Below are 27266 nucleotides of genomic sequence, written 5' to 3' on the forward strand. Positions count from 1 at the left end.
CATAAACAATGCTAAAATTAATTTTAATATATGGTGTATATATGTTATATTGTATGTGTATAGATATAAAGCTTATATACGATTTTCAAATGTGATTGCAGTACCCCCAAACAATTACAACAGTTACTGCTTGGAAGCCTCTGTGCTTTTCCACATTCTGTTTCCTACCTCTGGAATGGAATGTTCTCTTATATTCTGCTTGGCAAACTCCTGATCATCCTGTGAATAGTGAACTCAAATGCCACTTAACCTTTCCTTAACATACCATCCTGTTCTAAATCTTTTAAATACCCCTAATATAGAACTTAACATATCTCCATCTCCTTTGATTCTGGGCATACCTTGGGATTAGGGTCTATATTTATTTTTATCTTTCTGTCAAGTCAAATCCCCAACCCTGAATAGTTCTCAGAAACTATGATTTTACAGTGCAAAAAAAGCTGATGACCAGACAGATGTTACAGACATGCACACCTCCACTGGTAGAGATGCCTTTTGTTTCAAGTTGGGAACAAGTGGTTATATTTCTGTTTACTTTTGAGGAGAAGCAGGGTGTCATGAGTTGCATGCAGGTGAAGATTTTCAGCGCATGGGATAAAGGTACTCCACTGGTACTACAAAGAAGTGGTTTCTGGGGTTTTTCCCAAGGAGGTAATTGACCTCTCTGGGTGTGTGGCAGAGAAGATGCAGAATCTGAACCTCTTGTGTCAACAGGTATAAGGGTGGGAGCATTAGCCAGATCTAAAGTTGTTGTGATCTGGAAATGTAAATGAAACGCCAAGTGCAGGAATGAGATGCTCTCAGAGGAATTACAGATTGATTACTCAGGTTAGATTATTGTTCTGCAATAAGGAATGGTCATATCATTCTGGTGGCTCACCTCCAGCTAGAGTCAGTACTTCATAAAAAGGCAGGAGCTTTGAGACACTTAACCGTAATCTTACCCCTTGGCAGAAATGCCTCAAGCTGGTCTGATGATCTCATGTCACCAAGCACAAGGATTAGTAAGCCTTGAAATTTTATCCTGTTAGCATAATTCCTCATCTCTTCTCAAGATTGCACTGGCAATTCCTTTGGCAACTGATCACACAGAGAGGACCGACAAGGCTCATACCCTTCCAAGACAGCAGAACACTCGAGAATGAGTGCTGCTGCCGCTGAGCTGCTGCAGGTCGCAGCACCAGAAAGTTACTGGAGAAGGCAGCTGATGACCTCTCTGCTGAGTTCTGCAGTTCCTTCTGCATCTGAATCGAGGTCCAGGGGCTGCTGGCCAGTGAGCAGATATCCTGTCTCCAGTCTGAACTACTCTGTCTTCAGCTGTGAACCGTACAACCTTGTAGAAAAGCAAGTCTGAGTATTTACTTTCTGCGAGCGGTCTTCAACAAATTCATGGAAGATTTGCATTACCTTGTAATTCCTTTTTCCCATGACCTTTTAAAAGCATCCTTATTTAAAAAAAAAATGTATTTGAAAGGCAGAGTTACAAAGAGAGGCAAAGTCAGAGAGAGATCTTCCATACACTGGTCACTCCCCAAATGACTGCAGTGGCCAGAGCTGGGCCGATCAGGAGCCAGGCGTTTCATCCGAGTCTCCCAGGTGGGTGCAGCGGCCCAAGCACTTTGGTCGTTTCCTGCTGCTTTTCCAGGGAGCCTAATCAGAAGTGTAGCAGCTGGGACTCAAACTGGCACCCATATGGGATGCCCACACCACAGATGGAGGCTTTACCTGCTATGCCACAGCACCAGCCCCCAAAAGTACACATATACAGGATGTTACAATTGGAAAATAGTTAAGATATTTTCAGAAAAGCTTCCAAACCCTTCAGCCCATCCTAGATGAAGCCTGTGCTAGAAAGTCTACTTTGCTTCCTGTATCAACCTAATTGTACCTTTTGTGGTAGAGTCCTAAAGTAGATGCAGAAGGTAAGCCCTCAGAATACTTTATCTCCCTGTCTGTGTTAAGAAAGACACCTTGAGAGCATCCAGAACCCTGAGAGAAACTCTCACAGAGCTCAGAACATGCTCTGACATCTGGTTTGGTTGGATTCTCACTTAAATGATTACATCTGCTCTTTTTTTTTTTTTTTAAGATGTATTTATTTTGAAAAGTTAGAGACAGGTCTTCCATCCGCTGGTTCACTCCCTAAATGGCTGCAATGGCTGGAGCTGTGCTGATTGGAAGCCAGGAACCAGGAGTTTCCTCTGGGTCTCCCATGTGGGTGCAGGGGCCCAAGGACTTGGGCCATCTTTTACTGCCTTCCCAAGCCACAGCAGAGAGATGGATCGGAAGTAGAGCAGCTGAGACACGAACCAGTGCCCATATTGGATGCTGGCAGGGCAGGCGGCAGCTTTACCCACTACGTCACAGCGCTGGCCACCACCTCTGCTCTTGTTTGTTTAGACATCCTTTACCAAATTTTATTCATTGAAGGGAAGGGAAAGAAAAGGCTAGAAATGCTCCTCTGGACATCAAAAAGGTCCCTCCACAAGAACAACAGAAAAATCATTTCTTGCTTCCAAAGGTACATAACAGTGGAATTACACTGCCTCTGTCCCGCTGTCATCCTTTCTGTCCTCTTGAAATTGATAGAATTCCTGATATCGTTCTAAATGGCTTAAATTCTAAAGGCAATCACCAATGAAAATACTAGCATACTATCACGGCAGTTTTAAAATACAAACTTGGGCTGGGTGTTTTTCACAGAGGTTGAGATGCCACTTGGATGTCTGTGTCTCATTGAAGTGCTTGCCTTTGAGTCCTGGCTCTGCTTTCAATCCAGCTTCCTGCTAATGTGCCCATGGTAGGCATCGGGTGATAGCTCAAGTACTTGGGTCCCTGCCACCCATGTGGGAGATTCAGATTGAGCCCTGGGCTCCTAGCTTCAACTTGTCCCAGCCCTGGTGTATTGTGGGAAGTTTGGGAGTGAGTCAGAAGATGGAAGATTGATTCTCTTTCTCCCTTTCAAACAAATATTTTTTTAAAATGTGGAGTGTCCTCAGTGACAGTTATGCAAGCAATGAGCAATGACTTTCTAAGGAAGTACATATTGAGGTGCTCAGTTTTGTTTCAGCTGTTTTAATTGATGTGTTAAAGATTGATTTGCTAAAAGTTTTCGTTTAAAAGCAATGATTGAGTAGGAAAGTTAAAAGACTATTAATTCTCAGCTTTAAATCTACTCATCCCGGCAGCAGGAGACTTTTCAGAGTCCAAACCTCAGCAACTGTTACTAAATAGCAGTTATATAAATTATAAACTTAAAGGGTTATGTCCTATCTTAGTTCAGTGAATAGAATCTTTAAATAACTGCTATGTGCTAGATTCTGGGGACATAATGATAAGAAACAAAACAAAGCAAACTAGCTAAAAACGCTGTTTAACCAGACTTGTCTGTGATTACGGGCCCTTGCCAGGGTGGGGAATGCAAAATCATTTAGTCTGGCCCTGCCAAGGCAGCTGCAGGCAGGACTCAAAATTCAGTACACCGAGCCGGTGCCGTGGCTCAATAGGCTAATCCTCCACCTTGCGGCGCCGGCACACCGGGTTCTAGTCCCGGTCGGGGTGCCGGATTCTGTCCCGGTTGCCCCTCTTCCAGGCCAGCTCTCTGCTATGGCCAGGGAGTGCAGTGGAGGATGGCCCAGGTGCTTGGGCCCTGCACCCCATGGGAGACCAGGAAAAGCACCTGACTCCTGGCTCCTGCCATCGGATCAGTGCGGTGCGCCGGCTGCAGCGGCGGCCATTGGAGGGTGAACCAACGGCAAAGGAAGACCTTTCTCTCTGTCTCTCTCTCACTGTCCACTCTGCCTGTCAAAAAAAAAAAAAAAAAAAAAAAAAAAAAAAAAAAAAAAAAAAAAAATTCAGTACACCTATAGCAGGTTTTAAGTTGATAATTTTGTATGGCCCATGAATGATGTTATAAGTAAACAAATGGCTCTTTGCAGAAAAAAGGTTCCCCACCCTTGGAGAGGAGCTGCTGCTCAACAGGGCTCCTTCTGCGCACTCTTACCCCAATATGGGACCTCTCTCTGGCTACAGCTGATTAAATGAGGGAGGAAACCTGATCCAAGGGAAGTTGGTCCAATGGCTTGCAAATGTTTTTCTCAGATGTTTCTCACATAAATTAGAACCAAGAGGCCAAGGGTTGTGGTGGGCAACTACTTGAGCTAAAGGTCTCGGGGAGTAATGCGCAGTACAGGCAGCCATGGTGAGGTTTCCTGCACTCTCAGGTTACTAGGGCAGAGAGCAGTAAAGAAAGCTGAGCAAGAAAAGAGAATGGAGCAAATGCACAAAAAGAAGCCAAAAAGTATGAGAATTACAAAAGATCAGAATGAGAAAACAGATTCCCCCTTTTTTCCACTTAATTAATTTGTATTTGTACAAATTGATTAAAACATGAAAGAGATCTAGTACAAGGCCTGACAAAGAGTGGCTGTTCAAGAAATGGTCATCATCTTAGAATTGTTGAGATCATGTACTTTTTTTTTTTTTAAAGAAAATTTATTTATTTATTTTGAAAGAGTTACAGAGAGAGGCAGAGACAGAGAGGGAGGTCTTTTATCTGCTGGTTCACTCCCCAGATGGCAGTAGCAGCCAGCACTGGGCTAGGCTGAACTAGGTGCTTCATCCTGGGTCTCCCACATGCGTGCTAGGGGGCCGAACACTTGAGTCATCTGCTGCTGCTTTTCCCAGACCATTAGCAGGGAGCTGGATTGGAAGTGGAGCAGCCAGGACAAACTGGTGCTCATATGGGATTCTGGGACCTCGGGCAGCAGCTTTACACACTACACCACAACCCCGGCCCTGTATTTGTATTTCTTGTAAGCAAAAGAACCCTGTGCAGAGGAATCCTCATTAAATATTTGCTGAATGAACGAATACACAGGACATTGTGTCCTAACTGGTTGGTGTATTCATGAACCAGTTATAATCCCTGATGATGCAGGGCTTGTCATATACATGTGGTCTAGAAGACAAATGTTACATATCTGATCTTGACTATAACCTTAATATCAACACTCATCTTTTGCTGTAGGAAGCAGACATTAAAACAAACTACTGGGGTCAGTGCTGTGGCATAGTGGGTAAAGACTGCTGCCTGCAGTGCCTGCATCCCATATGGGCACCAGTTTGAGTCCCTGCTGCTCCACTTCCAATCCAGCTCTCTGCTATGGCCTGGGAAAGCAGTAGAAGATGGCCCAAGTCCTTGGGCCCCTGCACCCATGTGGGAGACCCAGAAGAAGCTCCTGGCTCCTGGTTTCTGATCATTGCAGTTCCAGCTGTTTTGGCCATCTGGGGAGTGAATCATCAGATGGAAGACCTCTCTCTCCCTCTCTATCTCCCTCTCTCTCTCCTTCTCTCTCTGTGTAACTCTGACTTTTAGTAAAATAAATAAATCTTAAAAAAAAAAAAAAAACTACTTAATGTGGTAGTATCAACACTGAACAGAAGTCCAGGTAAAAATTTTAATGTCATTAATCACAGTCAATAGGTAAGTGAATGCATTTGAAAATTAGTATAATACCATTAGCAAACAAAATAAATTGTGCTCAACTAAGTTTCAACTTCGGCTAACTTTTTTAATTCCTCTACCTTCCTGCCTTCATTTCTTCCTTTGTTTTTGTAACCTGGCTTCAGTATTTTTGCTAATGCATATAATTTGGTGCAAGATATACATAATAGAATAAATGAAAAGCAATCAATGTTAGAACATGTACTTATTCTAGTGACTAAGAAGTAATAAATCATTTTGTCACGTTGCATTCTAAGATTTGAGTTCCATCCTTATTATGGCTAATTAGCCAAGCATTTGCAATTCTGAACTCCACAGAATGGGGGGAAAAGTGTATTAACTTGTCACAATAGATCATTGAACTTGTTAAATGTACCTTTCTTAATTCATACTTTCTTCGTTCTGCTGAGAAAAAGTGCCTTTCTTGAATATATAATTTTTACAGGTCATTGGAAGTGAGTTCTGCACAACAGGATTATTATGATGTGCTAAAAGATGGCACTTGTAATATCATTGACATGGAGAGGACTCATGTGAAATCTCTTTGATCTTTGCTGGCTTTTCAGCTGAAAGGATTTGGGAATCTTTCTGGCACTGGCAAAAACAAAACCTAGGGGCTGTTTATAGTTGGTTGGTTTTTAGCAATGGATAAAAGGTCTTTGTTGAAGCCAGCTTATTAATACATAATGAGCAACATGTTGCCTTAAAGGCAGAAGCACTTTTTCTCAGGTCAAAAAGCTTCCCAAATTTTTGCAATATCTACAGATATTTAAAAGAGGTCTACATTTCCTTTGTCAGCCGGTCCATCCTGTGATGAAAAATAGAACTGTGGCCTTCTGAACTTCAGCAGTTTTTTGGTAAAAGGAACTTTTCATGATGTAATTGATATCATTTCAGTTCAGCAGGACACAGGATTTCAGAGCTGAATCCATTTGCTGATTGGTTTGCATTTCATTCTTCAACTAAAAGAGTTCAAATACATGAAGTATCTATTGTGAAAAATGTATGAGTAATGCAAAAGTTGTTTTCAAGTGACCTATCAGGGTACTGATGTAGTTATTGCTGTCTAGTAAAATCAAGAAAAACTTAAACTGATAAAAGTATAATCATCTCAAATATGTTCAAGCAGTTATAAGAGTACATAAATGCAAGTTACTCCTGTAATCCATTTGGTTTTTGTTATTTTGGTTTTTTAAAAGGCTGAGTTATTTATTTAAAAGGCAGAGTGACTCTAGAAAGAGAAAAAGACTGAGAGAGGGAGAGAGAGAACAAGCTCTACCATTTATTGGTTCACAACAGCCAGAGCTGGGCCAGGCTGAAGTCCGGAACCAGGAAGTCCATCCAGGTCTCCCACATAGGTGGCAGAGACTTAGCATCTGAGTCCTCATCCCCAGGGTACACATTAGCAGGAAGCCGGATGGGAAGTAGAGCTGCCAGGTCTTGACAGGAACTCCAGTATGGGATGTGGCTATCCCAGGTAGTGACTTGACCTGCTGTGCTACAGTACCTGCCCTCCCCTTTTTAAATAATACGATCAATAACAGTCTGTTTTGCCAGCATAAAAATATGTTATTAAATATAGAGGCTCAAATAGCTGGAAGAAACAAATAGGATGTTACAAAACTAGTTGAAGATATTTTAGCTCCAAATCATGACAACAGTTATTCATAGATGACTAGTAAATTCAAAGTTTGACTTGATAAGGTGGTGACATGTTTTCATGCTTAAGAGTTTATATTGTAATTTTTTTTTTCATTTAGTATGTTTATAATGATGTGAAGCAGTTAAATGGATTGTACGTGGAAGGGGAACTGTTGGAACTCAAAATCCTGGCTTCCAATACACAAAATATATGGCACTGTGGCATAGTGGGTTAGCCTGTGGCCTGAAATGCCAGCATTCCAGAGCCAGAGCTGTGGCATAGCAGTTAAGCCGCCGCCTGCAGTGCTGACATCCCATACAAGCACTGGTTCAGGTCCCGGCTGCTCCACTTCCAATCCACTCTCTGCTATGGCCTGGGAAAGCAGTAGAAGATGGCCCAAGTCCTTGGGCCCCTGCACCTGTGTGAGAGACCCGAAGAAGCTCCTGGCTCCTGGATTCGGATCTGCGCAGCTCCGGCCATTACAGCCAATTGGGGAGTGAACCAGCGGATGGAGGACCTCTCTCTCTCTGCTTCTCCTCTCTTTCTGTGTAACTCTGACTTTCAAATAAATAAATAAATCTTAAAAAAAAAAAAAGAAATGCCAATGTTTCATATCAGAACACAGGTTTGACCCATGGCTGCTCTACTTCTGGTCCAGCTCTCTGCTAATGTGCCCAGGAGAGCAGCAAAAATGGCTCCTGCTAACCATGTGGGGCACCAGGACAGAGTTCCAGGCTCCTGGCTTTGGCCTGACCCTTAACGGTCGTTTGGGGGAGTGAATCAGTGAATGGAAGCTTTCTCTGTTGCTCTTTTAAATAAATAAATCTTTTTTTTTTTTTTTTTTTTTTGACAGGCAGAGTGGACAGTGAGAGAGAGAGACAGAGAGAAAGGGCTTCCTTTGCCGTTGGTTCACCCTCCAATGGCCGCCGCGGCTGGCGCGCTGCGGCCGGCATACCGCACTGATCCGATGGCAGGAGCCAGGTACTTCTCCTGGTCTCCCATGGGGTGCAGGGCCCAAGTACTTGGACTGTCCTCCACTGCCCTCCCGGGCCATGGCAGAGAGCTGGCCTGGAAGAGGGGCAACTGGGACAGAATCCGGCGCCCCGACCGGGACTAGAACCTGGTGTGCCGGCACCACAAGGCGGAGGATTAGCCTAGTGAGCCGCAGCGCCAGCCCAATAAATCTTTTTTAAAAGAAGACTTTAATGCAGTTTAACTTGAAAAATGCTTAATACGGAAATAGTATAGAAAATATTGTGTATGACTTAATAAACTTTTAAAAAGTTTTTCTTGATTTTATAGAGAGCAATAACTACATCAGTACCCTGATAGGTCACTTAAAAATAGCTTTTGCATTACTCATGCATTTTTCACAATAGATACTTCATTTTAAAAATGCACTAAACATGGTGAAGTAACACAAATATAATTGATGTTGGTATACCACAAGTGTGAAAATAGCTATCATATATTGCTCACTTTACTTTCAGTGAAATTCTTATTCATAGATACTAAAAATTTTATAGAAATATTTTTAAGTAAATGAATACAATTCAACTTTAGAAATTTAAGTGGTTTTCCACATAGAAGGTTTGATGGGGATATAACACGTCAACCCAGTCCTTGAAATGAAGTTCTTCATTTAGCCAAACTGCAGATACATTTTCTTTGGCCTACTATGTTGCTTGTAACTTTGGACCATTATGGTATGTATACATGTTGAGTCTTGAATTTATAAATATTTAACAAGTATCTTCCTATTAGTAACCTTCTCTGAAGTTTGCTGACAAGCCAAATGTTCTGTGTCTGCTCAGCAGCCTCCCCAAATGAAGAGTAAAGAAATGGGTTGGATTGCAAGAATGTTCTAGAATAAGAGGTTTTTGAGGATCCACAGCCTTTAAGGATCCTGAGGAACCCTTTCCATAAAAAATGTGGCCTAACTAAAGGGTTGCTGTTCTATATCCATTGTCTCATTGGATATACATAGAAGTGCACTTAAGATAATAGAACAGGAATTATTCTGGCTTTCCCATGCAATCTGACAGTCACTGCATGTTAGACATGTGACTAATATGTGCACCCAAACGCATCCTTATGACACAGCCCCATGCTCAAGTACAACAGAGAACCTGGTAAAGGATTCTTCTCACTGGATTCTTCACTTCAGAGAACCTGAAGTCTTTAGCTGTTGATTTAGCGATACATTTCCACAAAAAAATATTCTCAAAAGAGTTCCTGCTCACTGTTTAAAAGTTCTCAACTTCTGTGGTGTTTTCGTATCATGGAAAAAACTGGCATTCCCAGGTTACTCAGAACACAGCACAGCCTTCCCAGGACCACTGACCTAGCTGGTGAGCACTGAGTGGCGGAAGCTCCTCCAGAGTTGAGATTCTCTTTTGCAGATCACGTGGAGTGTTGCCAGATGTCCCCAAGGCTGCAAGCCTTGTGAACCCATACAAGGATACACTGACATCCATGCTCAAATAAGAATCAGCATTCCCCACACCTGCTCACTCAGACCTCCAAGCCCTCTGAAAAATACTGGTGTTCCCTCCCAACTCCCAAAGAATTCTGGTACTTTGATCCCGATAAAGAAGCACACAATCACTCAGGCTCTCCTACTCAGCCAGAAACTTCAGCTTGAGTGGGCTGCCCTGAGCTCTCTGTCTCCTGCCAGAGCTACAGGCCTGTGACAACCACTCTGAGTAGCCCTGGGGCAGCTCTCAGTCTTCCATGTAGCAAGGAGAACCTCTCCCTTTGCCCTGGTGATACGCAGCTGAGGATGAGGGTGGAGTGGAAAGGTTGTCCCACAGCAGGCTTCTTGGGCTCCAAAATGATGGAGAAATTTTGACACGTGTAACAGAAGAATGAATATTGTGATTCCTCTTATCTGAGGCACCTGGAGTGGTCAAATTCATAGGCACAGAAGGCTAGCAGGGAGAAGAGAATGGGCAGGGTTCAGTGGGGGACAAAGTTTCAACTGGAGATGATGACAAAGTACCGAAAATGGATGACAGTGATGCTTGTACAATGTGGGGGTACCAGTACTTAATGCCATAGAAATGTACATATAAAATTAGTTAAAATAGTGAGTTTTCTATGAATTTTACCATGATGAAGAAGGCAGTAAAATATATGCTATGAATAAGTACTGTGATTTTTCTTGTAGTAGTAAGCCTCTACACCTTTGGGGATTTGAGTATATATGCTTGACAAATTCCTAGAAATATAGTCTTTAGGTGAGAGAATACATTTTCACAATATGATATATATTGTCATATTTCTCTCCAGGAGTAGCCGTTATGGCTCCTGTCTTTTCCCCTTCATCCTGCTTGTGGTCTTCACGCTGCCCCCTGAAGTCCCCACACTGGCCATGGCTGGGTCTGGGTCTCAGCACCATGTTGTGCCTCACAGGGACCCAAATGCAGCTCAGTGTTCATGCGGGTTTCAGGGAGAATGAATAACATTATGACATTAGAGGGAAGCAAGGACCATGTTCCTTCTGCCTTGAAACTACAGTCACGTTGACCCAGAAAGGCTCTCAGTGAATTCCCATTTAATGAAAGTCCTGGGCTTAGCCACTTGGCACCAAGTGGAGGTTATCATGGCCATGGAAGACAAATTTGGGTTCAAAATTCCTGCTATAGCTGCAGAAAAGTTAGTGTGTCCTCAGGAAATTGTAGACAAGAAGGATGTTTACGAGTAAAATATCCCACCACCTTCCTTCTCGAGAGAGGACCTGGAAGAGTCTGGCAAGACTCTGCAAGTAGGAAGAAGGCATTTTGGCATCATTGCTGGCTTTGACAGAGTGATTCTGTTCAAAATGTATGTAAATTAAGTGTTTTGCCTTTAAAAGTAAATCTATAAAACTAGCATTTTTCTCAATCTTCAGTTTTTCAATGATGTCCATAAAGTGCGTTTTTATATCAACATTGCTTAATATTTTTAGACTTGTCTAACTTGTCATTGGTGTTAATGCTTGTCAAAAATATATGGCTTTTCCAGCAGAAAAAAAAAATCTCCAAAATGGTTGCACCAATTGACATTCCTACCTTCAATGTGTAATGAGGTAAATAATAGATAATAAAGCCTATTTCCCACTCTCCAGCAATGGATATTATCCAATTTTCAAACCTCCATCAATTAGATGGATGAAGCATATTGTATAAGTGAGGCTGAGCGTCTTTTGCATGTTCATTGAGGGGAAGACACCTAGCTGTTTTGTAAAAATAATCATTCCTCATTAAACACTTTGTGAAACGCTGTACTAATTGCCTTCCTTTTTTTTTTTTCTTTTTTTTTTTTTCTTTTTTTTTTTTTTTTTTGACAGGCAGAGTGGACAGTGAGAGAGACAGAGAGAAAGGTCTTCCTTTGCCGTTGGTTCACCCTCCAATGGCCGCCGCGGCTGGCGCGCTGCGGCCGGCGTACTGCACTGATCCAATGGCAGGAGCCAGGAGCCAGGTGCTTTTTCCTGGTCTCCCATGGGGTGCAGGGCCCAAGCACTTGGGCCATCCTCCACTGCACTCCCTGGCCACAGCAGAGAGCTGGCCTGGAAGAGGGGCAACCGGGACAGAATCCTGCGCCCCAACCGGGACTAGAACCCGGTGTGCCGGCGCCGCTAGGCGGAGGATTAGCCTAGTGAGCCGCGGCGCCGGCCCTAATTGCCTTCCATACATCATTTCCTCTGTACTGGAAACAAGTGAAGAAGCAGGTGCATGAAAGTCCAGGTGCTTACCCTGAACCCAGAGCTAACACCTGGTAAAGCCTGAATCCAAGCAGAGACACGTGTGCTCTCCACTCCTGGGCCACCATGGTCTCATTAGCTAATCTGCTCACAGAATCCACCACTGGATGAGACCTGGGCCTTCAGCTTCTGAGAGTTCCTTCATTTTGCATAAGAAGCAATGAGCTCTCCAGAGGTTCTGTGAACACAAGATGCAGCATTTTTTTTTTTTAATTTGACAGAGTTTACAGACAGTGAGAGACAGAGAAAGGTCTTCCTTCTGTTGGTTCACTCTCCAAATGGCTGCAACGGTCTCCCACTTGGGTGTAGGGGCCCAAGGACTCGGGCCATCTGCTGCTGCTTTCCAGGCCACAGCAGAGAGCTGGACTGGAAGGGGGGCAGCCGGGACTAGAATCGGCAGCCATATGGGATGCCGGCACCGCAGGCAGAGGATTAACCTAGTGCATCACGGCGCTGGCCCCACAACATTTTTAAAAAATTTTTTTATTATTTATTTGAAAGGCAGACTTACAGAGAGAGTGTAAGCGAGAGAGAGCAAGAGAGAGAGAAAGCGCTTCCACCTGCTGGGTTATCCCCCAAATGGCTTCAACAGCTGGGGCTGGGCCAGGCCAAAGCCAGGAGCCTGGAACTCCATCTGGTCTCCCACAGGAGTGTCAGGGGCCCACCTGTTTGGGCATCTTCTGCTGCTTTCACAGGTGCATTAGCAGGGACCTGGATTGGAAGTCAACCTGGTGCTCATATGGGCTGCTGGTGTTGCAGGGGGCAGTTGAAAACACTACACCACCACACTGGCCCCAGGAGAAACCTCTTAAAAACTTGTCAGAACTCCTGTCAGAAATTGCAGCCTAGTGTAAGGTTTTTCTTCCCCCAGAACTTCATTCTTATCATTTCTTGGGTCAGCACCAAAGGATGTACAAGAAGGCATTTCTTGATAACTCAGCTTGATAATTATACTGGTGGGACTGGGCACCTTGCTCTGCGAGAGGCTGTAGGTGTGATGGCAGGGAGCTCGGACCCCAAAACTCTGCCTGGGATGGGGTGGGGGTGGGCCCCAGAAGCGCTGTTTCAGCAGCTCTGTGACATAGGCTCTGTTTTTATGTACCTGTGTGCTTTCTTCTCCAGGGAAATAGTTTTATTGTTTATTAGATTGCCCAAGGGGAAAGGTTGTGAGAAAGGTTGTGAGATGTAAAGTTGTTGATTGAAGGAAGGAATGCTTGCAGTAGATTCCTGAAAGATATCTTCCACTAAATTCCCTTTCTTCTGGAAAGATTTCTCCATTAGCGACTCCCAATTTAAAAAGGTGAAAGTTGGTTATTTTACCACCACCACATGTGCAAACATTTAAAAAATGACTGCTTTTCCTAGAGCTCCCTGTTCCTTTTCTCTTTAAGAGGCCAAGTCCTTGTGAAGACTGGAGAAGCTATACGGGTGAGTTGCAGGTGAGTTGCGGGGCCCTGGCTCCCATAAAACACAAAGTCCTGACTGCACTGCAGCCAGAAACAACAGGGACACTGTCACACTGAGCTTGCTCTGTCCCCAGGCAGCTGCACGGTGTCTCTGACTAAGCACATTACTGGTGACAGGGGAAGGAGGGACGGGCGTTGGCAGAGCTGTGAGAACTTGCAAGTATGATCACCAAACTTTGAGTCAATCTAGAGTGAAGCCTCTCCCCTCCCCCACTAAGCTGCAAGTATTTTCAGGACTCACTGATGTCTTTGGGGGTGGGAAATTAACATAACTTCCTTCTCTCACAGTCTTGTCCTCCAGCCTCCCGGTGGGGTTTCTCTTTGAAATAGGAGTTGTGTGTGTGGAAAGGATTCAGGAGCAAGGCTTGGAAGCTGAGAAGAAAGGCAACCGGCCTATTTCCCATCCAGAGAGTAACCAAATACAGCTGCAACTTTACACTGAGGTGCTTGGGAAAATGATTTCTATTTTTATTATTTATTATTTTTTAAGAAGCAAGGGAACATTGCTAAGGAAATGTAACACAGCAAAGCTAGCTGCCCTGTCATAGTCCATACAATATGTACAAATGTAACATGTTGGTTGATTTTTTTATTAGGAAAAGAAAGTTGACAATCATTTTTAAAAGGCAAAATGATTAAATATCAAGTTATATGTATAAACCAGGGAATCCCAAGCATCCAGAAGAAATAATATAGGTAAAGCAACAAAACAAAACACCAGTTTTAGGCACAAGCATATTTTTAAAAACCTGTTCCCATTTATTTCCTTCTATACTAGCAAAATTCAGTTCAGTTCAAGCAATTATTAGAGGAAGTTAAAACTCTCTTGTGCTTTGTCTACCTGTGGGAACCATAACAAGACCTCAGCGGATACAGGAAATGTACAATAAATCCCCCTTTTATGACTGTAAGTGAATATGTTTTATAGTGTTTGTGGTAGTCACATAACTTTGCAGGAAAAACAAGTACATTAAAATAGAAGTTCATATTTCTACATAGCCTCTTCTGGACAATAAACTGTTTTGTGTATTGAGCACCTCTTTAAAATAGTAATGAGTAGGTAGCAACTAATCAGCGGTGATGTTGAAGTGAAGACACATTTGACACTAAGCATGTGAGAAATTGTATATAATGGGTTTCCCATTGCACAAATCGAACAATTACCTATGTATTAATAGTCTGAACAGAAAATTCAAGTGGCTTAAAAAATAAGGAAATCTTTTAGGAATATGGCTTATTAGCTCAATGTTTTTCCAAGAAGTCTCTAATTTATGAGGATGGGTGTCAGGGAGAGGTTTGTCCACTGCTGTGATGGAAGCCCTCATCTTATTCTTTAAGCCTATTCGAGAGAAAAGTCAATATATTCTTTAATTACTGTCACTACAAAGCCAAGTTCTAAAAAAAGGAGGAAAGAAAAGAAGCAATCTTTTATTTTCTGGACCACAGACCAAATTAAGGAACAGCAACAACAACAAATCTCTTCCCATGAGACCTCTGTGCTGAAGCTTCACCATGTTCACTCCACCCTGTGCTGTTTTCTGGAGACTTCAATGAAGCTTAAACAAGAAAGCAGAAATGGACTCAATATTTGTTCCTTCCTGAGCTTTTTGTGCACAATATCTAGGTGTTCCATCATGTGTCAGGTTGCATCCCAATCTTCTAGAGCTAAAAAAGAGTTTCCATATTTGTTTCTTTAAAATATTTTTGTTTAACTCTCTTAGAGAGGTTATTATCCCAGAAATAATCTACTCTGTGGGGATAGTCTCTGGTGGAGGTAACCACATTTCCTTCCTTGTTATTAAACTGGGGAAGCTGTCCCAGATGTATAAAGCCAGAAGGAATTGGATGTCAAAGCAAATTTTCCTGTTCTCTGTGCTACTCAGCCACAAGTACTTGGGCTGATAGATTGGATCCTGATTTGCTTGCCATATGAAATACTTAGAAAATTAGATTATTCTTACACTGAGAATCTGAAGATATTTCCTGAGCTAGTACATTAAAGCAACCACAAAGTGACTTTTATGGTGTTGCAGATGATGTAGTACCCTGTGTGGAGAGTCAGACATATCTCCTGAAGGCCTCTCCCAAGGTCTGAGAACATCCAAAGCTGCTGGTACAGTTGTCCCTAGGTAATTTTGAGACTCAGTCCTACAAAGACAGTGGTGACTCAGTTCTTACCAACCTTCATGGCACAGGAGAAAGCTTTGTCTACAGCAAAGCTTTTGGGGCAAGAAACTAAATTTGTGCTCAAAAAGTATAAGCACATAAAATATGCAGGGCAATTTATTTTTTTCTTTTAGTGTAAGTATGTTATAGTCTACTAATTAGTTTACCTATGTGATTGTCTTGTGACATCCATTTAAATTATTTTCCATATTATAAAGCAATACTTATTTATTGAAGAAAACCTATGTTTATTCAGTAAAAATACAGATAAGCAAAAAATAGAAATGTCAAAATTACCCCAAACCCCATCACTCAGAAAGTCTTTATTTTTTTTTTTAAAGATTTATTTTATTTATTTGAAACTCAGAGTTACACAGAGAGAGAAGGAAAAGCAGAGAGAGCAAGAGCGAGGTCTTCCATCCGATGGTTCACTCCCCAAATGACTGAAACAGTGGGAGATGGGCAGATCTGAAGCCAGCAGCTGTGGTAGAATGAGAAGGCTGTGCCAAGATGGTGCTGGTGAGCATCAGTTACTCAGGAAATGGTTTCAGAACCCACCTGGCAAAGGAGCCTGGCTGGCAACAGGCAGTGATTGGTTATGGCATAAACTGCCCCTTGACCAGATTGGCTGCCTCGGCTATATAAGCTGCTGCACCAACTGAAATGAACGAGTCTGTGGGCTGTTCACCTCCGGCTTACTTTCACCTGATTCCTGGGGTCTGTGTGGTGACTCCGTGCCTCTTGCCTCCATTGCGCTCCTCCTCTCAGAACAAATCAACCTCAACATCTGGCGCTAAACATGGCTGAGAGACAGTGTGTTGGACTCAGTGAGGTCCCCCCTTGATTTCGACAAGTAGGCCCCTTGGTGTTTTGTGTGCTGTTCGGTTCTGTGAGGGTGAGCATGGAACCCCCTCCTACACCCCTACCCTTGTCCTTGTCCTCGGTCAAAGTGACCCCGGGTTAGGCACACACCACCCAGAAGTGTAATGCTGCTTCTTGGCTCCTCCTTTTACTTTTGGTTCACCCGGCGAATTCACATAAGGGACTGATCACCCCAGAATTTGGAACCAAGTCATCTTCCCTCACTCAAGAGAGATGACGCTCCGGAGACACTGTATGGACATACAGCCTTGACCTAATGAATCAAGGAAGACTCCCACTAAGCACAGGACATACTTATGATCTGATACACCACTATCTCATTGTCTAACATAGGGAACCCCCTGCATAATGTCATCAGCCACTGAGGTGCTAGGAATTTGCTTTGTTATAGCAGCAGTGCTGTGGGTGTCTTTCCTTTGGCTAGAGTTGGCGTGGCATGCGCTCTTAAGCACTCAAACATGGGAAAGATATCCCCCTCTTAGAAACCCACACAGATTACCAAACATAATGAATCTGAGTGATAAGAGCCTGTCACTCCAGGCCACTGCCTCACAGGCAACAGTTGATGAATTGGGGAGAGAGCTCTGACAGTGAAAATGACATGACAGCAGACAACACAGCAATGCCTAGTCAGCTGCCCCCCAAATAGCCTGGGGGGATTAATTTAGATGACCTCGGAGTGATAACCCATGCAAGGTCATCCCATCTGCACCCAGTGAGGATCCCCACATTTGTGGCAGTCCCCGGGCATCCCAGGCTCTCAGGGCAGCCGCTAGACCCCATCTGACCACATTTTTGCCATTAAATGTCGAAGTGGATGCAGAACTCAGGCCCTTAATTCCAACACCTGTAAAAAGGCTTCTGCTAACCAAGGGAGGAGGATATGCTTGTGTCTTTCCAGAGAATGTGGGACAGCCCATTTAGGCACCAGCCAGAAATATCAAGCCTGAAACTGACAGTCAACCAGAACCAGTTGAACAAGACTGGGAGTCCACCTTGTTAGCAGAAGCACCTGCCCTATCATCCTGCTCTGAGGAACTGCCCACAGCCACATCTGCTACTGCTTCATACCCCCACTAGCTCTGGTCAGCCACTCAAATGGCCCACAGCCTGTGTGCGGTCATGCCGTTCCTGATTACCATTGTTCCTCATTCCTCCCCCTATCTGAGCAAGCACTCCTGTGGTCTCCTGTTTTGAGAGCTGGTTAGTCAACAACAGGTAAGATCCCCTGGGGGACAACCTAAGACAGGCACCGCCACATGAGGAGACCACATGGAAATGGGGTCAACAATGGTATGGCCAAGGATCATGCCTCCCATTGCTCAAATATAAATGAAAAAGGGGAAATGTGGTGGAATGAGAAGACTGGGCCAAGATGGCGATGGCAAGTGAGCATCAATTACTCAAGAATGGCTTTGAAAACCCACTTGGCAAAGGAGCCTGCCTGGCAACAGGCAGTGATTGGTTATGGCATAAACTGCCCCTTGACCAGATTGGCTGCCTCGGCCATATAAGCTGCTGCACCAACTGAAATGAATGAGTTTGTGAGCTGCTTATCTCTAGCCTGCTTTCACCAACTCCCAGTGTCTGTGTCGTGACTGTACCTCTTGCTACCACTGTGCTTCTCCTCTCAGAATGAATCCACAGCAATAAGCAGCCAAGAGCATCTTCCAGGTTTCCCATGTGGGTGCAGGGACCCAAGCACTTGGGCCATCTTCTACTGCTTTCCCAGGCCATAGCAGAGAGCTGGATTGGAAGTGAAGCAGCCAGGACTTAAACCAGCGCCCATATGGGATGTCAGCACTGCAAGCAGTGGCCCTACCCGCTCTACCACAGTGCTGGCCCCTATTAAAGCATTTTTAGTGGTTTAATGCATTGTATTCTATATGGTTTTCTTTTACCATTTTGTGTATTAAGGCAAATTTGCAGAAGTGGAATTATGAGTTAAAATGATAACCCTCCTGCCATTTGATGGCACTGTATCAGAGAATCTGTTTCTCTTTCTACTTTCACCAGCAGGATTTGACAGGGCCTGCTTCTCTGCCTCATACCAGACATTACTCTCAGTTTTTATAGGCTCTTTTTATCTGAAAACCTCAAAATGCCATGGATATCTACTTAACAGTGTGTTCTACATCAGGCAGGGAAGTGAATAAAGTTGTTATGCTCAGTTTATTGTAGAATATTCTATATTTGGCTGAAGTAAAAAACTCAGATTAGGTCAAGCCAAAACCAAGAATAGACTCCTGTCGGCGGACTTCCAATTATATCTTTCTTTTAGTTATATTGCCAAAATTTCATTTAACTGTATAATCAGAGGAAGTGTTGTGATTGATTTTTTCACATTCAGAAATGTCATCAGTTTAGAGTGCCAAAACAAATTTTAATACATGAGAATTCAGTATAGAATAACTTCCTGTCACCAAGAAAAGAATAGATTTTAATAGAGACTTATAAAAATAAACTAAAATTAATTCCTTTATCAAAATATCCTTTAATATATAACTGGTGAGGGAAGTGTAAGTTAATAAATAGATTAGATTTTTTCACTAATAGACTGAAGTGAATTATACTGTTTGCAAAATGCACTCTGCTAAACACAAATTTGAAAAAACAACTTAAAGTTCCTTTGCCAAGTCTACAATAAGCCAAAATTTACTCATTCCAAACCTTCTTTGGTTTTCTCCTTTATATAAATCTTAATCCTTTCTTGGTTAGTTATCTTCTCCTTTTGGTTTAGTCTCATTGAAGTTTCCATAGGCTGGTCTGGTTGCATTCATTATGCTGCAAGTGGTAGAATTTCATTCTGTTTTAATAGCTGAGTAATATTCCATTGTGTATATAGCATATTTTCTTTATCCATTCATCACCTCAGCTGATTCCAAATTTTGGCTGTTGTAAACAGTGCTGTTATAGGCCAGCGCCGCGGCTCACTAGGCTAATCCTCCGCCTTGCAGCACCGGCACACCGGGTTCTAGTCCCGGACGGGGCGCCGGATTCTGTCCCGGTTGCCCATCTTCCAGCCAGCTCTCTGCTGTGGCCAGGGAGTACAGTGGAGGATGGCCCAAGTGCTTGGGCCCTGCACCCCATGGGAGACCAGGAGAAGTACCTGGCTCCTGCCATCGGATCAGCGCGGTGCACCAATTGCAGCGCGCCGGCCGTGGCGGCCATTGGAGGGTGAACCAATGGCAAAGGAAGTCCTTTCTCTCTGTCTCTCTCTCTCACTGTCCACTCTGTCAAAAAAACAAAACAAAACAAAACAAAACAAAAAAACAGTGCTGTTATAAACATGGTGGAAAAGGTATCTCTTTGATTCATTGTGTTCAAGTCTTTTGGGTGTATACTGAGTACTGGGATTGATGTATCATATGATAAGTCTGTTTCTATGTGGTTTGTTTGATATATTTATTTATTTGAAAGAGATACAGAGAGAGAGAGAGAAAGAGATTACCCATTACTGGTTCATTCCCCAAATGGCTGCAGTGGCCAGGGCTGGACCAGGCTGAAAACAGGAGCCAGTAACTTCTTCTGAGTCTCCCATATGGATGCAAAGGCCTGTGTACTTGAGCTATCTTCTGCTTTCCCAGGTGCATTAGCAGAAAACTGGATTGGAAGTGGAGCAGCCAGGACTTGAACCAGTGCCCATATGGGATGCTGGCACTGCAAGCGGCAGCTTTACCTGCTACACCACAGCGCCAGCCCCTTAACCCTCTTCACCACAGCACTAATTCCCTATTTCTAGTTTTTCAAAAAAATCTCCACACTGTTTTCCACTAATACACATTCCCACCAACAGTGTTCCGCTTTGTCCACATCCTCACCAACATTTGTTACTCTCTGTATTGGTTTTTAGCCATTCTGACAAGGGTGAGTTGACTGTGGTTTTGATTTGTATTTACCAGATGGCTACTGATGTTGACCATTTCTTTCATATATTTTTGGCCATTTGTAATTTTTTCTTTTGAGAACTGTATATTGAAGTTCTTTGCCCGTTTCTTTACTCACTGGGTAAGTTTTGTTGTTGAGTTTTTTAAGTTGCTGATATAGTCTGGATATTAATTCTTTGTCAGATAGGTGGTTTGCAAATATTTTTTCCCATTCTATTGGATGTCTTTTCACTCTATTGATTGTTTCCTTTGTTGTACAAAGCTTCTGAATCTGATACAGTCCCATTTGTTTAGTTTTGCTTTTGTTGTCCTCCACACCATCTTGGAGTGTTTCCCCTATGTTTTCTTTTTTTTTATTTTTTGACAGGTAGAGTGGCCAGTGAGAGAGAGACAGAGAGAAAGGTCTTCCTTTGCCGTTGGTTCACCCTCCAATGGCCGCCACTGCCGGCGCGCTGCAGCCAGCACACCACACTTATCTGATGGCAGGAGCCAGGTACTTCTCCTGATCTCCCATGGGGTGCAGGGCCCAAGCACTTGGGCCACCCTCCGCTGCACTCCCTGGCCACAGCAGAGAGCTGGCCTGGAAGAGGGGCAACCAGGACAAAATCCGGTGCACCGACCAGAACTAGAACCCAGTGTGCTGGCGCCGCAAGGCAGAGGATTAGCCCAGTGAGCCTTGGCACAGGCCCTCCCCTATGTTTTCTTCCAGCAACTTCATAGTTTCAAGTCTTAAATTTAGGTCTTTGATCAATCTTGAGTTGATTTTTGTATGTGGATTTAATTTCATTCTTCTACATGTATAAATCCAATTTCGCCAGCACTATTTGTTGAAGAGAGACTGTCTTTACTTCAGTGTATATTCTGATCACTTTTGTCAAAAATCAGGTGATTGTAAGTATCTGGAGTAATTTCTGAGTTCTTTATTCTGTTCCATTGGTCTTTGTATCAGTTTTTATGCCAGTACCATGCTTTTTTTTTAAAAAAAGATTTATTTATTTACTTGAAAGTCAGAGTTACACAGAGAGAGAAGGAGAGGCAGAGAGAGAGGTCTTCCATCCCCTAGTTCACTCTTCAACTGGTCCCATTGGCTGGAGCTGTGCTGATCCAAAGCCAGGAGCCAGGAGCTTCTTCTGGGTCTCCCACTTGGGTGCAGGGGCCCAAGCACTTGGGCCATCTTCTACTGTCCTCCTAGGCCACAGCAGAGAGCTGGATTGGAAGTGGAACAGCCCAGTCTAGAACCAGCGCCCATAGGGGAAGCCGGCACTGCAGGCAGTGGCTTTACCTGCTAAGCCATAGCACCAGTCCCCCTACCATGCTGTTTTAATTACTATAGATTTGCAGTATTACGATGCCTCCAGCTTGATTTTCTTGTACAGGATTGCTTGGCTATTCTGAGTGTTTTGTTATTCTATATGAATTTTAGGTCCCTTTTTGGTTCTGTAAAGAATGTCACTGGTATTTTTATGGGGATTGTATCTGTAGATTGCTTTAGGTAGTATAGGCATTTCGATGATATTGATTCTTCTGATCCATGAGCAAGGAATATCTTTCCCTTTTTTGTGTCCATGAGAATTTCTTCCATTGATGTTTTATACATTTTATTGTAGAGGTCTTTCATTTCTTTGGTTGAATTTATTACTAAATATTTAAATTTTTTGGTGGCTGTTGTGAATGGGCTTTCTTTTATGATTAGCATACAAAAAAGCTACTTTTTTGTATGTTTGTTTTGTAACCTGAAACTTTACTGAATTGGATTATTAATTCTTTTTTAAAAAATATTTATTTATTTATTTGAAAGGCAGAGTTACAGAGAGGCAGAGAGAGAGAGAGAGAGAAAGACAGAGAGAGTGATAGTTTCCACCCACTAGTTCACTCCCCAGATGGCCACAGTGGCCAGAGCTACACTGATCCACAGCCAGGAGCCAGGAGCTTCTTTCAGGTCTCTCATGTGGGTTCAGGGGCCCAAGGACTTGGGCCATCTTCTACTGCTTTCCCAGGCCATAGAAGAGAGATGGGTCAGAAGGGGGGCAGCCGGGACTCGAACTAGAGCCCATGTGGGATGCCAGCACTGCAGATGGTGGCTTTACCCCCTACACCACAGTGCTGACCCCTTCTTTTTTTTTTTTTTTAACATTTATTGTTTTTATTTGAAAGACAGAGCTATATAGAGAGGAGGAGAGATTAGAGAGAGAGAGAGAGAGAGAGAGAGAGAGAGATCTTCTATCTGCTGATTCACTCCCCAAATGGCTAAAATATCTGGAGCTGGGCCAGGTCAAAGCCAGGAGCCAGGAGCTTCTTCTGGATCTCCCACATGGATGCAGGGGCCCAAATACTTGGGGCATCTCCTGGTGCTTCCCCAGGCACATTATCAGGGAACTCAATTTGAAGTGGAGCAGCTAGGGCTGGGATCAGAGACTATACAGGATGCTGGAGGTGTTGTAGGCAAAGGCTTAACACATTACATCACAATGCCAGTCCCTGGTTTATCAATTCTAAGAGCTTTTAGTGGAGTGTTTAGGATTTTCCATGTACAGCATCATGTCATTTGCAAACATGGATAATTTGACTTCCTCTTTTCCAATTTTGATGCCCTTTATCTATTTCTTCTCCCTAATTTATTTACTATAAATTTCAGTACTACATTGAATAAGAGTGGACATCCTTGTCTTGTTCCAGATCTGAGGGGCAAGTGCATTCAGCTTTTCCCCATTCAGGATGATATTGGCTATTGGTTTGTCATGTATAGCCTTTATAATTTTGAGGGATGTTCCTCCTATACCTAATTTATGGATTTTTTTTATCATGAAGAGCTATTGAATTTTTTTTTTTTTGACAGGCAGAGTGGACAGTGAGAGAGAGAGACAGAGAGAAAGGTTTTCCTTTGCCATTGGTTCACCCTCCAATGGCCGCCGTGGCCGGCGCCCTGCGGCTGGCACCCTGTGGCTGGTGCACCACGCTGATCCGATGGCAGGAGCCAGGTACTTCTCCTGGTCTCCCATGGGGTGCAGGGCCCAAGCACTTGGGCCATCCTCCACTGTACTCCCTGGCCACAGCAGAGAGCTGGCTGGAAGATGGGCAACCGGGACAGAATCCGGCGCCCCGTCCGGGACTAGAACCCGGTGTGCCGGTGCTGCAAGGCGGAGGAATAGCCTAGTGAGCCGCGGTGCTGGCCCGAGCTATTGAATCTTCTAAATATATTATCTATGTCTATTGAGATGGTTTTTGTTCTTTATTTTGTTGATATAATTTATGACATTTCTTGATTTGTGAATGTTGAACCACCCTTGCATTTCTAGGATAAATCCCACTTGATCATGATGTATGATCTTTCTGATGTGGCTTTGGATTCAATTTGCCAGTATTTTGTTGAGGATCTTTGAGTCCATATTTGTTAAGGACATAGATCTGTAGTTTTCTTTTCATGTCATGTCTTTGGTTTTGGTATCAAGGTAATGCTGGCCTCATGAAGAGTTTGGCAGAGTTCTGTCCTATTCAGTATTATGGAATAGTTTGACTAATACTGGAATTATTTCCTCTTTGAATGTTTTGTAGAATTCAGTACTAAAGCCATCAGGTCCTGGACTTTTCCTTGATAGAAGACTTTTGATTACTTCTTCAATCTCACTGCTTGTTATGGATCTGTTTAGGTTGTATATAGCTACTTGATTTAATCTTGGTAGGTTATATGAATCCAGGAATTTATCCATTTTTGAGGTTTTTCAGGTTATTAGTATATTGTTCTTCATACTAATTTCTTATGATCTTTTGTATTTCAATGGTATGGTTGTAATGTGTCCTTTTTCACCTCTAATTTTATTGGATTTTTTTTCTCTTTTTTCTTTATTAATCTGGCTAGAGGTTTATCTATTTTGTGTATCTTCTCAAAGATTAACTTTTTATTTTGTTGATCCTTTGTATTGCTTTTTTACTTTCAATTTCATTTATTTATGCTCTGATCTTTGTTATTTCTTGCCTCCTGTTGATCTTGTCTTTGGCATGTTCTTGTTTTTCTAAATCTTCAAGATGCATCATTAGATCTTTAATTTGAAACATTTCTCATTTTTAATGTAGCACTTAATGCTATAAACTTCCTTCTTAGTCCTGTTTTTGCTGTATCCCACAAGTTTTGATATGTTGTGTTTTCATTTTCATTTATTTCAAGAAAGCTTTTTATTTTCTTCTTAATTTTTTCAATGACCCATTGATCATTCAGTAATATATTGCTTAGTTTCCAAGTATTTATGAATTTTTTTTGTTCTTGTTGATTTCTAGTTTTATTCCTTTATGATCTGAGAAGATACATGGTCTGATTTCCATCTCTTTAAATTTGTGGAGACTTGATTTATGGCCTAATGTGGGGTTTATCCTAGAAAATGTTCCATGTGCTAATGAGAGGAATGTATATTCTGTAGCTGTTGGGTGAAATGTCCTGTAAATGTCTGTTCAGTCCATTTGTTCAATAGTATGTTTCAACTCCCATGTATCATTTTTGATTTTTTTGTCTGGATGATCTGTCCATTGATGAGAGTGGGGTGTTGAAGTCACTCACTATTATTGTTTATAGTCTATCTCTCCCTTTAGGTATAATAGTAATTGCTGTATATGTCTGGGTGGTCTTGTGTTGGATGCATATGTATTTATGATTGTTATATCTTCTTGCTGAATCAAAACTTTTATCAAAATATAATGTCCTTCTTTATCTCGCTTTACAGTTTTTAAAGTCTGTTTTACCTGCTATCAGGATAGCTACACCTACTTGCTTTTGGTTTTCATTAGGCTGGTATACCTTTTTCCAACCCTTTACTTTCAGTCTGTGTGTTTCTTTGTGAAGTGAGTTTTGTGTAGGCAGCATATAGTGGTGGTCGTGGTTTTTTTTTTTTTAATCCATTCAGTCTTTTGTTTGGTGAATTTAATCCATTTATGTTCAGGGTTAGTGTCGATGGAGAAGACCTGTCATTTTGTTGGTTGGATAATGATTCTGCCTGCTGTGTTAGTGAATTTGGTGGTGGCATGTGTTTCATATTTACTTCTAATGCAGGACACTCTTCTTAACTTCTTGTAATGCTGGTCTGGTACTAGTGAATTCTGTTTTTGCTTACCTGGAAAATACTTTGTTTCTCTTTCACTTTTTTTAACCAAAATGTTTTATTTGACTAACTCTACTTCATGCATGAAAATGACAATCTCCTTTGTTCATTAGACTTTGGCAATAAAAAAAAAACAAGGAGCATGGGCAGGTGTTGTGGCATAGTGGGTGAAAGTGCTGCCTGTGACGCTGGCATCACATATGAGTGCTGGTTTGAGACCCAGCTGCTCCATTTTCAATGCAGCTCCCTGCTTATGCGTCTGGGAAAGCAGCAGAAGGTGGCCCAAGTACCTGGGCCCCTGCACCCATATGGGAGACTTGGGAGAAGCTTCAGGATCCTGGCTTCAGCTTGGCCCAACCCTGGCCATTGTGGCCACTTAGGAAGTGAACCAGAAGATGGAAGATCTCTTTCTCTTTCTATGTTGTCCCCTCTCTCTCTGTAACTGCCTTTCAAATAAATTAAATAAATATTTTTTAAAAGGCAGCCTTGTACAGAACAGTGAAACTTCCAAGAATGAAGGTAGTCTAGTCTTACTGTAAGACATATATATATATATATCGATAGATGATAGATCTGTCTCCCTTTGACCATATCAATTCTCCGTTCAGATCATTAAGTATAAACAAGTTTTCAAAAATCACTCCTTCTTTAAACTCTTTGATACTGTCATCATCCACCTCCAGCCATTTTTCCTGAATGACATAAATGTTGTCATTTATAAAGTCTCCCTGAATGATGATCTCATCCTTCTCTGTTACTGAGGCAGCACAGGAGAATTTTTGCACAAAAAATCTTTGTGCTTCCTTAAGATCAAATTTCAAAAGTTACAAGATCACGTGCTCTTGTCACATGTTTCTTCTTTGCTCTGGGAATTTTAGCTATCATAACCTTTTACTGTCTTCATTTTTGGCTATTTATTTATTTATTTATTTGACAGGCAGAGTTAGACAGTGAGAGAGAGAGACAGAGAGAAAGGTCTTCCTTTTGCCATTGGTTCACCCTCCAGTGGCCGCCGTGGCCGGCGCGCTGCAGCCAGCGTACCGCGCTGATCCGAAGGCAGGAGCCAGGTGCTTCTCCTGGTCTCCCATGGGGTGCAGGGCCCAAGGACTTGGGCCATCCTCCACTGCACTCCCTGGCCACAGCAGAGAGCTGGCCTGGAAGAGGGGCAACCGGGACAGAATCCGGCGCCCCGACCGGGACTAGAACCCGGGGTGCCAGTGCCGCAGGTGGAGGATTAGCCTATTGAGCTGTGGCACGGCCCATTTTTGGCTTTTTTTTTTTTTTTTTTTGATGCCTTCCACCTCTCCTTTGATTTTTCTTCTCCTTTTCTTCCCCTATTGTTCCTTGACCTCCCATGATTCCAGCTTTTTTTTTTGGATGAATTTTCTATGGTAAGTTTTGCAAATTCATTTGGAAAATTCTTCTCTAACCCCTGTCTATGCTTAGCAATAGCAGGCATATATTCACAGTACTCTGTTGGAAATGAACAGGCTCCACAATAAAGCACTTGAAGTGGTAATCAGCATCTACCTTCGCACTGTGCCTAGTGTCTCCTCTGCAGTCAGCACCACTGGATTCAGAAATGTCAGAAGCCATTTCAGAAACGCAAGCAGTCACACAACCCGGCCACCTCTACTCCCACCACACCACATGCTGAGGCCATACATGTGACTTCTCTTCTCTCTTTCATTTTAAAGGATAGCTTCACTGAATATAATATTCTTGACTGGAAGTGTTTTCTTTTAAGACCTTGAATATATCATCCCACTGTATTCTGGCCTGTAGGGTTTCCATTAAGAAGTCTGATGGTAATCTGTTTGGTTTTCCTTTATATGCAACTTAATGCTTTTCTCTTAGTGTCTTTAGGATTCTTGTCTTTAACTTTT

At 42.7% G+C, this 27266-nt stretch overlaps 1 pseudogene; it reads right to left on the reverse strand.

Annotated features, from left to right (window-relative positions):
• Positions 1-1108: 1108 nt before the first annotated feature.
• Positions 1109-26976, reverse strand: LOC100348142 (density-regulated protein pseudogene; annotated as a pseudogene).
• Positions 26977-27266: the final 290 nt, after the last annotated feature.

Source organism: Oryctolagus cuniculus, chromosome 3 (assembly GCF_051225735.1).
Source record: "Oryctolagus cuniculus isolate XC-2025 breed Fujian yellow rabbit chromosome 3, ASM5122573v1, whole genome shotgun sequence".
Taxonomy (NCBI): domain Eukaryota; kingdom Metazoa; phylum Chordata; class Mammalia; order Lagomorpha; family Leporidae; genus Oryctolagus; species Oryctolagus cuniculus.